The sequence below is a fragment of the Lactuca virosa genome, chromosome 9, assembly GCF_052849685.1.
Source record: "Lactuca virosa cultivar CGN04683 chromosome 9, Lactuca_virosa_CGN04683_v6, whole genome shotgun sequence".
Classification (NCBI taxonomy): domain Eukaryota; kingdom Viridiplantae; phylum Streptophyta; class Magnoliopsida; order Asterales; family Asteraceae; genus Lactuca; species Lactuca virosa.
In genome coordinates this window covers 215,310,550-215,318,540 of record NC_136434.1, presented here as the reverse complement: position 1 = coordinate 215,318,540, position 7,991 = coordinate 215,310,550, and the positions used below count along the sequence as shown (strand labels likewise).

Here is a 7,991-nt window from a genome sequence, read left to right as displayed (position 1 = left end):
ACAATGATTACATGATTTTGTTTTTTCTTTCGATCAAAAGTAATGTCATCATTTAGACTTACTTATAAAACTAATTATAATAATAAAATGAATAATATTAATAAAATAACAGAGAATGTTTTGTTAAATATAGTTTTTTGTTACAATATATAGGTAATTTACATTCGTTATTTTGAGTTAAAAATAAAATTATATAGTTATTTTAGTTAAATTTGAAAGTACGTTTATTTTTGGGTTAAAACTAAAAATAACTTGTTTTTGTTTTAATATATAAATATGTGTTTTGGATTAAAAAAATATATTTATATTTTGGTCGAAAAATATAAATATAGTATTGTTTTAAGATAATAATAAAATGGCGTTTGATATTTTGAGTTAAAAAATAAGATTGTGTTTAATAAAATAAAATGCATTAAGCGCTATTTTCAATTCAAAAATACATCTGGAAAATTTTGAAATTTTACTACAGTAATAACTAGATTATGGCCCGCGTTAAACGCGGGGAGCATATAAAAAAACATAGAATTGTAAACATATATTACATCATAGGAAGCATGACAATTAAAAATACATTACCATAGCGAACGTGGTTTCCACGGGTTATAACCTAGTATAAGAATGAAAGTGTAATAAGAAAGATGCATAACATATAAGAAAATGTACCTTTGTGGGATATTGTTTGTATTGTTGAATGTGATGGTGTTTTTAGAGCACTGTATGAAGAGGATGCATTCACTAAAGAACAATAGTATGTATATCAAAAACTCAAAATGAAATATAAAGATAAATGGGTTATTCAAATTGAACATTATAAACATTTAAGCACTTCAAATATTAACATAATGCTTAAATATAAATCTTACCATTTGTGATGTCAGACAGTGGTGTTGTTGGGGAAGAGTTGTTGGGTAAAACATTAGTAACAAACCTTGTAGGTTTTTTCTTTCTCGAAACATTTGAAATGTCTTGCATGGGATCAGTTGACACAACTTCACCAAGAAAATCTATGTGACAAAATGTAATAAATTAGTAATAATAATACAAATGTGTATTACATTAAAAATTGAAGTATAGAAATAAGTTAAACTAATAAAGTAACAACATACCAAATGCAACACGAGTGTCAAGGTTCCTGGCTAGCAAATCTGGGAAAGAGATAAAATGATAAGGATCAACCATATCAACAAAATCAGTGGATACACGAACTTTTGTGGTTTTATAGAAATTGATTTTATGTTTGTGAGGAACAAGCATGTATTCGCCTTCATTGCTAGCCATAGCAAAGTTACTGATCTCCCTAACAGCTCCTTCATCGAATAGAGATTCAAATAGAGGAATAAAAATTTTCTTTATTGTTGCTTGTATTCTACTGTAAGGCATAATTGAGCTTTATGATTTGCTGCAACAAATTGGCAAGCCTCAAGATGTGAAGTTGTTGGCAACTGAAGTAGAAACATCAAAGTAAAGACTATAAAAACATGAGTTCTATAATAAATTAACCAATACAAAATTCTTGGCATTAGTGAAATTGGTAAACAAAGTGACTACATATAATAACTTGATACCAAGATAAAATCTTCAGGAAGTTCTTCATTCCCTGTACAAATGGGAAGATAAGAGAATAAAATATAAATTGATGGGACCCCAAAAGGTAGAAAACTATAATCAGTTGTTTGTTTATATATACCAAAAGCTATTGAAATATACCCAAAATATATACTGATTTGGGTTAATATACAGATTAAAAAGACAATTCTTTGGATTAAAAAAATACCTTCAGAGAACCTCTATAATACATGAATGTTGAAGAGAACGATGATTTTTTTCAGTAATGTGGCTTTCATCTTCGATTCTTTCTGTAGGAAAGAAAGTTTCACAAATATTTTAGATATTAAACATAATCAGATGATGTGAGACTAATAATTTCCAACAAATATTTATACTTACATCTAATGAATTCAACTTAGGATTAAGAAAATACCTTCAGAGAACCTCTATAATACATGAATGTTGAAGAGGACGATGATTTTTTTCAGTAATGTGGCTTTCATCTTCGATTCTTTCTGTAGGAAAGAAAGTTTCACAAATATTTTAGATATTAAACATAATCAGATGATGTGTGACTAATAATTACCTTGTAGCAGGTTGGTCTAGCATCAGAGAGGACGTCCGTATGGGTTTTCTCTGGCTATTTTGATGTAACCATATGATTAGTGGGACCATCGTTTGTAATAATTGGTGGTTGTTAGGAGAAAATGAAAAGGAATACGCAAGGTACCTGATTAAATAGAAAAGGAATTAGGTCATCTCGCTCCTTCCCAGTCACACAAAACTACAGACACACACAAGAAAACACATTAAACCTGATAATATAAGACAGGGGTGATCAAATTCCGGCAACAAAGCCGATTCCGATCCCGATTGATGGTGATGCCTCCTTGAAAGACCGATCGTTGTCGAGATAGAGAACAAAGCAGAAAAGCGGTGTGTATTTGCAGGCCCATAGCGGATTAGAAAATTAACTAAAATATGATTGTGGATGGACAGAGAGAAAAGGTGTTCTACAAATCGATGGAAGAAGTGGTGCAGGAAAATGGTGGATAGAAAACCCTAAAATTCAACGACGTTTGTGAATGCCCAATTTCAACGACAAACAGGAGGATCATGATTGGTGAAATCAATCCATTGAGGAGCGTTAATGTCTTCACCTTTTCGAACACAGCTACATCCATTGATGGATTGGAGATAGAAAGGGAAAAAGAAGAAAAAAATGACTTCATGTTGATATCTTCATATACGCTCTTCGTTGCTAAGGAAAACCTAGGAAGGAATGAAACGCAACGACGTTACAATACGATGAGCATGCGTATTTTGGTGTAAGATGATGTCAGCAAAACGATCCTAAGGTAGAGAGCTAAGGAGTGAAATGCAATCAATGGCCATTGTTTCTTCAATTTAGAATTTAAGGTTCTCTTTTAATAATATTTAGAGATTACGCTCTTCGTTGCTAAGGAAAACCTAGGAAGGAATGAAACGCAACGACGTTACAATACGATGAGCATGCGTATTTTGGTGTAAGATGATGTCAGCAAAACGATCCTAAGGTAGAGAGCTAAGGAGTGAAATGCAATCAATGGCCATTGTTTCTTCAATTTAGAATTTAAGGTTCTCTTTTAATAATATTTAGAGATTACCTAGAAATTCAACTGTGGCCTATATTTTTCAAACATTAAACTTACATCTTTGATCCTTTATATTACAGGTTATTTTCAATTCATGTCATTATAAAAATATTATATTACATTTATTATAAAATATAGAAAGATACTACCATTTCGTAAAATATCCAAAATACTATCTAAATGTTTTATGACATTTAGTTTATTAAAAATAGAATAAGTTCATACAACGAATATATTTTTTTTACAAAAAATTTATGTTGTATGAATAACTTTCGAGTGTATGTTAGTTTGTTTAGTTGGAGTGTTTTTCGTAAAAAAAATCAGTTTTTATTAAAAGTCTGTTACTATTTTGTTTAAGAATATAAATATATGTTTTTTCTTGTTAAAAGTAAAAATATTTTTCAGTTTTGATTTAAAAATACAAATACTTTGTTTTTACATGTTTAATAAAATGAGTGTTATTGTTTTTACCATAAAAATTATGAGTATGTCGTTTTCTGAGCTACAAATATAAGTAAATTGTTGTATTTAAGTTGAAAATAAAAATAAGTTGGAAACAAACTGAAAATTTAGTTTAAAAATTAATTCCGGACTAATTCATTATAACCTTAAACGAAGACATGTATAAATTACGACAATATGATTATTATTTTAATTCGTGTATATTATAACTTCACGTTAATTCAAAAATAGATATCTATATTAACCAATATGATATGATTTAGTTAAAATTTTATTTATTATTTACATTGTTGTTATTATATTAAAAATATAAACAAACGTCTAGACATGCTAATAACAAATTTAAGTTTATTTAATATAATATAATAATAAAAATAACATAGCTAGATATTAATTTTAGTTTAAAGCATATTAAAAAAACGTATATATGTATTTTAATTTCAAAAATAATATATATTAAATAATATGTACTTAAAATGTTTGCTTTTTATCTTTCCAATTTAATTAGGGTATTAGGGTTATATCTCATCGATTAATTACAAAGGTAGATGTTTGCTTTTTACCTGTCCAATGTAAATTACATATGGAGGGTATTTATTTTTTTAATGTTCCAATATAAACTACAAATATAGGATTCTTATTGTTTTATACATAGATTTCATTTCCGGAATACAAAGTGTTATACTTTTATAAACCTCTTCTAAAGTTAATCTAGGTGGGTTGAATAATGTTTTATAAAAAAAACGTATTGTATAAAATTTGTAGAAAGATTTAGGCTTTTCTGAGTATCAGTTATTATTTTCGTTTGAAAAGTGGTGAATAAAACTTGGTACTATATTTTGTCATTCTATTTTAAATACCAATCTTTCTATTTTTCTCATGTGTTAATTTTGATATATATTTTTTGATTGGTTTTCAGCCTTCTACCCATCATTGTTCTATTTTTATAGAAAGTACCATAAAATAATTTGCTTTACCCGTCGTCACATACATAAGAAATCTTTTAGAGCATACGGTGTGGGCGTGTTGCTCTTGTTGTGGCTGAGTTGACAGCCCATAACGTCGTTATAACATCAAAAACACCCCCCTCCCCTCCTTGTTGCATCTTGTTGTGGTGCTTCTTGTTGTCTCCATGACAAGAAGAAACGTGATCACCTATTGGCTGCCAAATTATCTCTCTCTATCTCTCTCCTCTTAACATGGTGTTATAACACCATGAACACCACCCTATCATCTTGTTGCTTCTTGTTATAACACCACTTCAAGTTGCCCATACCATATGCTCTTAACTATATAACATATTTAACAAACATGGTATATAGTACATTTTTAAAATTTCTATAAACATTTAAAATTATCACATTTGTCAAAAGACCTAAGTCCAACATCAATTATATTTAAAAAATACATAATAAATCAAGATCATAAATGCAAAAGTACGAGTACAAATATCTATGTAATTGTGAGACGAAGTGATGATCGAACCGAATGCTTCTGATTTCTTTAAACCTTCATCCTATAACAAGGAAAACATAAAAAAAATCAACAAAAACAATTGAGCACATATCACACAAGTCGAAACTCAACGAAATATTAAAAAAAAATACAAACCCGAATATGGGGTTTCAGATGAACATATTTGCTAAAAATAACTAAAAAGAAAGTTAGATTCATAGAGAAAGATAGATAGAGACAGAGAGATGATGTATCTGAAAGAGTTTTACTTTCAATAATGTTATAGATATTAACAAACATAGTGGAAAAAGAAGATGAACCGTTTCGTGTTTGATGTAATGGTGCTTTGGTCATAGAGTTGTAAGGGTCAAAGTGGTAGCTACTCTCTGTTCAACGGCAGATCTGATTTCTTGAATGCATCTTTGTCGAATGCAATGAGAGTTATGAGGAAGCAACAACGGAGTAGTTAGATGTCAAGGTGATGATCTCGTTTTTTAGGAGGGTATCATGGCGAAGGAGGTGTATCACCGGGATAATGGTGAAAGAGGTGGCCGACAAAGGCGGCTGCCAGACGTAGGTGGCAAAAGATGGTGGGGGGATTAGGGTTATTAGAATATGATAGTTTATTTAGTCATTTGGGGGAGAAGTGTCGAGGGTCTTTGATTTATATGCCTTAGTTTTTGAATTTGCTTATTTTTCATTGGTTTATTTCTTTTCACATGGATTACCAACTCAACTATCAAATCTAACCATTAAAGTTTATTTAATGGATGAGATTTTATCTCCTTGTTTTTAAGATGTGGTCTTAAAATTAGTGGTCCCTACTATTATCTATGTATTATAAAGTAGTGTGTGTGTATATATATATATATATATATATATATATATATATATATATATATATATATGCTGACCAGCTGGGTCTTGCTTGTTCTTACTGTGATATGTGATACTGTGTATTAAGACTGCTGATAGTCTCCAGGGTTGCTGATAACCCACCAGGCATGTTGTTTTCCTACTGGGACTGATGATAGTCCCCAGGGTTGCTGATAACCCCTAGTTGTTTATTTGTGTTGTGTTGTGTGTGGTATTTTTGGGAACTCACTAAGCTTTGTGCTTACGATTTGTGGTTTACATGTTTCAGGCTTTCTTATATTAAAGGAGGAGCACGGCTCGATTGCATCGCATCAATGGGGGACTTGTGTACGTTAAAGGAGGAGTACGACTCGATTGCAGTTGTGATTTAAATAAATACTTAAAGTTTTAATCAAAAGTTTTGGGTTGAAATTCGGGGCGTTACAAGTTGGTATCGGGTGTGCCGCCCTTTCTTAGACAAGTTCGTGATCGTGTTCATCGACGATATACTTGTCTATTCGCGGAGTAAAGATGATCATAAACAGCACTTGAGGCAGGTGTTGGAAACATTAAGGGCAGAAAAGCTATACGCAAAATTCTCGAAGTGCGAATTCTGGATCAGGAAAGTAAATTTCCTAGGACACGTGATTAGTAAGGAAGGAATACACGTGGACGCTTCCAAGATCAAAGAGATTGAGAATTGGTCTGCACCAAAGACACCCACAGAAATCCGGCAATTCTTGGGTCTCGCGGGCTATTATCGCAGGTTCATCCAGAACTTCTCCAGAATCGCTAAGCCTTTAACTACCCTGACGCAGAAGGGTGTAACCTTCAGTTGGGGAGCCAAGCAAGACACTGCATTTCAAACATTGAAGCAGGCCATGTGCAGTGCACCTATCTTGTCCCTGCCCGAAGGGACGGAGGACTTCGTTGTCTACTGTGATGCATCCAATCAGGGCTTAGGCTGTGTGCTCATGCAACGAGGAAAGGTTATCGCCTATGCCTCGAGGCAGTTAAAAACACACGAAGTCAATTACACAACCCACGATTTAGAGTTGGGAGCAGTGGTCTTTGCGTTAAAGATCTGGAGACATTATCTCTACGGAACCAAGTGCACTATCTTCACCGACCACAAGAGCTTGCAACATATATTTGATCAGAAGGAGTTAAACATGAGGTAGCGACGATGGGTAGAGCTACTCAGTGACTACGAGTGCGAAATTCGCTATCATCCCGGCAAGGCCAATGTGGTAGCAGATGCCCTCAGCCGAAAGGAGTATTCAGAGCGTAGGGTGAAGGCACTAACAATGACCATCCATTCCTATCTGTCCGTGCAAATCAGAGAGGCTCAGCTGGAAGCCTTAAAACCCGAAAACGTGACAGATGAAGCCCTACGGGGAATGGACAAGAACTTGGAGGTCAAAGGAGACGGAGTGTACTACTTCATGAACCGAATCTGGACCCCACAGTATGGTGGCTACAGAGAAGTGGTCATGAACGAAGCTCACAAGACGAAATACTCCGTTCACCCAGGTTCGGAAAAGATGTACTTGGATCTCAAACAACTCTATTGGTGGTCAAACATGAAAGCGGAAATTGCTACTTTCGTGGGCAAGTGCCTGACTTGTGCCAGGGTAAAAGTAGAATACCAAAAGCCCTCACGTTTACTTCAGCAGTCGGAAATACCTGAGTGGAAGTGGGAAAGGATAACCATGGATTTTATCACCAAGTTACCCAGATCTCCGAGTGGGCACGATGCCATCTGGGTAATTGTCGATCGATTGACGAAGTCCGCTCACTTCCTGACAATCAAAGAAAACTTCAAGATGGAGAGACTCACACGGATCTACATTCAAGAGATAGTTCGCCTTCATGGTGTACCTGCATCCATTATCTCCGATCGAGATAGCAGGTTTACATCGAGGTTCTGGCAGTCTTTACAGAAGGCTCTTGGAACTAAGTTGGATATGAGCACGGCTTATCATCCGCAGACTGATGGACAGAGTGAGAGAACAATTCAGACCTTGGAGGATATGT

The 7,991-nt window shown here is 33.5% G+C and overlaps 2 long non-coding RNA genes across 2 annotated transcripts; both read right to left on the bottom strand.

Moving 5' to 3' along the window:
* Window positions 1-1,981: 1,981 nt before the first annotated feature.
* LOC145135561 (uncharacterized) lies at window positions 1,982-2,534 on the bottom strand. Its single transcript, XR_013719883.1, has 3 exons — window positions 2,279-2,534; window positions 2,135-2,188; window positions 1,982-2,063 (listed from the first exon to the last, which is right to left on the bottom strand). It is a non-coding gene; the product is annotated as an uncharacterized LOC145135561 (long non-coding RNA).
* Window positions 2,535-4,603: 2,069 nt separating this feature from the next.
* On the bottom strand, window positions 4,604-5,722 carry LOC145140864 (uncharacterized). The gene is made up of 2 exons (XR_013722320.1): window positions 5,420-5,722; window positions 4,604-5,160 (listed from the first exon to the last, which is right to left on the bottom strand). It is a non-coding gene; the product is annotated as an uncharacterized LOC145140864 (long non-coding RNA).
* Between the last annotated feature and the right edge of the window lie 2,269 nt (window positions 5,723-7,991).